We start from the raw sequence: 5,919 nt of genomic DNA, 5'->3' as shown, positions 1-5,919 counted from the left end.
CCTCTTAGAAAACATGGAGTGGTGGGACCAGCAGTTAGTGTAATGGCTATGTCACTGGACTCCTATGTAGCCAACCACAGTTCAAGTCCCGGCCCCGGTGGCTTAAACTCATGCCAGGCGCATGTGCGTGAGTGCCCAAGATCCTGAGAGGAGAATGGAGGAGAAGGGATTGCAGCATGGCCATCCCCCCTGGGGGTTGATTTCTCACTTTCTATCTCCCTGTCTCTCTCTGTCTTCCCGGCAAGTGCATAAAACCTCTCCAAAAAACAGCCTATTGCCTATTAAATCGCTACCATTTACTGATACGTTGTAAATGTAAAAAAAAGAAAAAAAGAAAGAAAAAGAAAAAGAACCGAAATCACAGAAAATGCTTGGCATCTACACAAACACACTCTATAGGTCTTCTTGCTCCATACCTTTGCTTCATGCAATGGCTTCAATAATATCCATGTTTGTTCCAAACAGGGCAACTAATTGTTCTTCACAGGCAGTGATGTTCCTTTTCAGGATTTCCATGCAAGGTCCCAAAAGCCTTTCAAATGCTTGCACATCCATGGTTAAACATTCGATGGTCCCAATGGCGTATGCAGAAGCTGCCCAAGGTTTGTACAGTGACCAGGGCAAGCTCTCCAAAGTACTGTCCCTGAGAACACTGAGTGACTTCTACTGCATCATTCTCTTCTACTTTTGATTTACCCTCGCTTTTCGTAGTCATTGTCACTTGCCCAGATTCAACAATGAAGAAAGAATGTGTGGAATCTCCCTGGACAATGTGTCTTCCACCATTGTACACTTTGGTGCCTGTAACATCAACCACGTTTAAGCGTTCAGAAACCTCCAAAGATTTAAGGAACGGCAGTGACTCAGTAAAGCTCCAATATGGTTTTTTCTTGTTGGCATTGTTTTTCACTATTATTCTTTTGAAAGTTACCCTGTCCAAACCCCACAGGGCACCAGGAGAGGTAGCAGCGATTGTGGCTGCTCTGTTCCCACGTCTGTCACGAACACGTCTTCCAAAACCATCACATTGTATATAAATATCAAACGTCCCTCTGTCAATCACATAAAAAGTTGTCACCATCATCTCCTTGATCAATTACATGCTTCCGTTCTTTGATCAACTTTTCAAACATGACACCTCATACTTGAGACGTCTGCAGGATGTCTTTGCATGCATGTCTCGTGCAACTTGTTTCTTTGATCATCCATGTGGGGCTGTAATCCTGGACTCTGCATCATCTTCTTCATCAGGATTATAAACTTCTGCACATACTGAGGCATGCCTTGTGAATCGGTGTATTACTCCAGCATGGAACGCCCCTTCGTCCCCAGCCGCCGCCGTCTCCCCGGAGGCGGCACTCACGTCCCAGGTCCTGCCCTTATAGCCAAAGCGCGAGGCGCGTTTGCGTGTGAAATGCTGCAGCGCGAACTCCAGGTGGTGCCTTAGCACCTCCACCGGGAAGCCCTGCAGCAGCTCTGTCAGTCCGCCGGGATTTCGTTGCTCATGCTGCCTCCAGGCAGGTGGGCTTCTCTTCCTCGGTCTGGCCTATGGCTCTGCGGCCGCCTAGAGAGCGCTGAGGGCGCAGCTGCGCTCCCCTCTGCGAGTGCGACTCACTGGGCCCCAGCCCGGCTCCCAGCGCCCAAGTGCTCGGAGCTGCAGGGGCAGGGCAAGCCTGGCAACCTCTGGGGCTCCTCCTGCTCCCATCGCCGCCACGCCTCTCCTCTACCTGGGTGCCTCATCCCTGCCCCTAACTTTATTTTCGTTTGACCAGAGAGGGACAAAGAGAGAGAAGGAAAGTGAGAAAGCAAGCCACCAGGTCCGGGACTCAAACCACTGTTGGCCATGTGGGAGTCCAGCGCCCTTAGCCACCAAGCCTCCTGCTGGCCCGGAAAATCTTCTTTAGAAAGAAAGAAAAAATATATAAGAATGTTCTTAACCTTATTTATTACATTATTAAACACTTATTTAGTGATGAATCTACCCTAGACACCATCCTGGTTACTGGTGAGAGAACGCTGAAAGACATTTCTCGACTTACAAGAATTTGTAATTCAGTAGGCGAAACAGACACATAAACCAAAAATATAAACAGGGCTCGGTTGTAGGGGTCTGGGGACAGGTAAGAAGAGCATAGTATTAAGTATGGGAGATGGACCATTAATTATACGTCAAGAAGCAAGAAGAAGCCATCAGATGGAAACGGACTATTTCCATGTCAAGGAAATATCATGTGAAAAATCAGGGAAGAGAGGGACCAGCAGTTAGCGTAATGGCGTCCCGGACCCGGTGGCTTAAAACTGAAGCAGGTGTGTGTGCGTGCGTGCCCAAGATCCCAAGAGGAGAATGGAGGAGAAGGGAAGGAAGAAGCAGGTGTGGCCATCCCCCCTGGGGGGTGATTTGTCGCTTTCTATCTCTCTGTCTCTCTCTGTCTGGCGAGCACATGTACCCTATAACAAAAAACTCTCCAATAAAAAAGAATTAAAAAAAAAAATCAGGGAAGAGTGATCATGAGCCTGTGGAACACCAGGCAGGTTGTCAGAGGTAGTTGGAGAATGAAACCAACCCTGGAATATGTAGCTGTAATGATCAGCCGTGTGTGTGTGTGTGTGTGTGTGTGTGTGTGTGTGTGTGTGTGTAGGGGTGAATCATGAATAGAACGATGTACCATGACAGGGCATTTGTCCACTATCTATCCTGAAAGTGTGAGGAGTCATGAAAAGAGTGTTACACAAAGCAGTAACACAACTGGATTTAGATTTTAGAAACATCCCTGGGCCTCCTTGAAAAGAATTCAGTGGGTCCCAGAGTAGAGATAAGGAAGCTTAAGGAGTTCTTTGCGGTGTTCTGAGAAGAGACGAAAACAATGAGCTCCTGGTCTGGAGGGGCCGGCATTGGGATGGAGAAGAGAGAACAGACGCAGGAGGTGAAGCAGATGCCTACGATAAGTTTGTAGGCATTTTTGGCTATTTTTGTCATCTGGCTTGGGCATAAGGAGATGAATAATTTGGGCAAAATTATAGTAAATCCAATTTTTTTTCATTGCTAGAAAGTGCATGTGTTTTCTGGAAAGTGACAGAGAGAAAGTGAGAAAGCCCCTCCCGTGGAAAATGGTCACACTACAATCCCTTCTCCTCGATTTCTCCCTCCTTTAGGAATTTGGGGGCATGCATGAACATGTGCTCGCATGTTTTTCAAGCTACCAGGTCTGGGATTGACCCGTGTAGTCAGCCATGTGGGATCCAGCTGCCTTCACCACCATACATGGGCTGGCCCTAAATTCAATTTGTAATCGTGTGAAATTCCGTGGACTTACCAGGTGATATTCAGGAGGCATTTCTCCCAATAACTTGTTGATTTACCATATTTCTGAATCATCTGTGATGTGCTGAGACCTATTCTAGGTAGCAGCATCAATTGCCAAAGGATTAAATCCCTGCCTCGTAGAGCTTACTTTCTAGTTGGAGGGGAGAAAATAAACAATAAGCACAATAACACGTAAATGACTGGCAATTCATTTGGTAACACATGTTATAAAGAATAAAATGATACACGAAGGATTGACTTTGGTGGTAAGGGGAAGCACAGGCGTCAATGTACACAGGGTGAATAGGACAAGCCTCACTGGCAAGGTGAGTTTTGATCAAAGTCTAAAAGGAAGCTGTGCAGGTCACGTGATAACCTACACAGATATGTGAGGGGAAACCGCTCTAAATAGTGGGAGAGATGTGGAGTAACACCTCTGCAGATGGTGAACAGCCTTAGGAAAAGAAGGCTGCTAAGCTGAAGGAAAAGTGTGAAAAGGATATTGCTGCATACCGAGCTAAAGGAAAGCCTGATGCAGCAAAAAAGGGAGTTGTCAAGGCTGAAAAGAGCAAGAAAAAGAAGGAGGGGGAGGAAGATGAGGAAGATGAAGGGAACCAGCAGTTAGCGTAATGGCTATGTCGCTGGACTCCCACGTAGTCGACCGTGGTTCGTGTCCTGGACCCGGTGGCTTAAAACTCACGCCGGGCGCGTGTGCGTGCGTGCCCAAGATCCCGAGAGGAGAATGGAGGAGAAGGGATTGCGGCGTGACCATCCCCCCTGGGGGGTGATTTCTCGCTTTCTGTCTCTATGTCTCTCTCTGTCTGTCTGGCGAGCGCATGCGCCCTACAGTGAAAATCTCTCCGAAAAAAAAAAAAGGAAGATGAAGAAGATGAGGGAGAAGAGGAAGAAGAAGAGGATGATGATGAATAATAAGTTGGTTCTAGTGCAGTTTCTTTTCCTTGTCTATAAAACATTTAACCCCCCTGTACACAACTCACTCCTTTTAAAGCAAAAAATTGAAATGTAAGGCTGGGTAAGATTTGTTTGTAAACTGTACAGTGTCTTTTTTTGTATAGTTAACACACTACCGCATTGTGGCATTTTCAGTAGCCACTAACCTTGCCCGGTACAGTGTGGGGGCTGTAAACTGGCATGGAAATTTCAAGCAGGTTCTTGTTGGTGCACAGCACAGATTAGTTATATGTGGGGATGGTAGTTTTTTCACCTTCAGTTGTCTCTGATGCAGCTTATATGAAGTAATTGTTGTTCTGTTAACTAAATACCACTCTGTAATTGCAAAAAAAAAAAAAAAAAGGAGCAGCTGTTTTGTTGACATCTGAATGCTTCTAAGTAAATACAATTTTTTATTAGGAAAAAAAGGCTGTTATCAAAAATATCAGTTGATATAATTCATCATTTTTGATAAGGCAGTAAAGTCCGTGTGATTGCCTCAAGAGCTGTCAGCAAATTAGTTGACAATATTTATCAATCTTTTTAAAAAAAATCTTAGTAAAGTAGGAATTAGTTGGTGTCCTTTATATGATAATGCATGCATTGAAGAAGAAAAGAAAAACAGCTCCAATTAACAGCATACTGAGGATCATAAAGTAGCATAATGGTTGAGCATTGAACTCCCACATGGCGACTGCAGTTCGAGTCTCAGACTTGGAAGCTTGCTTTCTCACTTTCCCTCCTCTCTCCCTCCCTCTGTGTGTGTGTGTGTGTGAATTGAAAAATAATAACAAAATTAAATAAATAATTTTTTTGCATTTTTTAATTTATTTTTTTATTATCATCATAATCTTCTTTATATTACATTGGATTACATATAACTTTACAGCGTATTACAATGCTTTTTTCAAAAGGGAATGCCAAGCATGTCAGTCAATACAGAGACATTAATCTCCCCACTTCAACATTCAATATCTTTTCTATGTTTTCCCCAATCATTATTATTATTATTCTAATTATTTTTTTAAAAAAATATGGAACGCTTCACGAATTTGCGTGTCATCCTTGCTCAGGGGCCATGCTAATCTTCTCTGTATCGTTCCAATTTTAGTATATGTGCTGCCAAAGCAAGCACAAATAATTTCTTTTTTAATAACAGCATACTGAATATTTCCCCTCTGATATCAGGAACTGGAAAATTATTTCCATTATCTCTACTTAGATTCATTTAACTAGAGATTGTAACAAATGTAGAATGTGAGAAAAATAAGTAAAAGTCATACACATACAGATGAAAGAGAAAAAGGTAAAATTACTTATTGAACACATGTATGTAGAAAATCCTATGAAATCTATACAGAAACTACAAAAAGTAGGGTGTGAATTTAGCAATATGCCAGCATACAAGATATCGGACAATGGTTTGTCCCCCAAAGGTTCATGTTTTGAAATTTGATCTTAGTGAGTGGTGATTGGATGTCTCCCAAAGTTTCATGCATTGGGATTTGGGTATACTGCAAAGGTGTGTTAACTGAAAATTTAATTCCTTCATAGTGTTCGAAGGTGAGGCCTTTGGATGTGACATGATCTTAGTTCTGGTGGTTTTTTTTCCTTTAGTACAGAGAGGAAATTAATTAGGCAGAGACCACATGGATACAGACCAG

The 5,919-nt window shown here is 43.5% G+C and overlaps 1 non-coding gene and 1 pseudogene across 1 annotated transcript; both read right to left on the bottom strand.

Moving 5' to 3' along the window:
* Positions 1-423: 423 nt before the first annotated feature.
* Positions 424-1,705, bottom strand: LOC102468929 (cAMP-dependent protein kinase type II-beta regulatory subunit pseudogene; annotated as a pseudogene).
* Positions 1,706-5,283: 3,578 nt separating this feature from the next.
* LOC114006726 (U6 spliceosomal RNA) lies at positions 5,284-5,390 on the bottom strand. The gene has a single exon (XR_003548415.1). It is a non-coding gene; the product is annotated as a U6 spliceosomal RNA (small nuclear RNA).
* Between the last annotated feature and the right edge of the window lie 529 nt (positions 5,391-5,919).

This window comes from Tupaia chinensis, unplaced genomic scaffold, assembly GCF_000334495.1.
Source record: "Tupaia chinensis unplaced genomic scaffold, TupChi_1.0 Scaffold149922_1, whole genome shotgun sequence".
NCBI lineage: Eukaryota > Metazoa > Chordata > Mammalia > Scandentia > Tupaiidae > Tupaia > Tupaia belangeri.
This window is presented reverse-complemented; position numbering and strand designations above follow the sequence as displayed.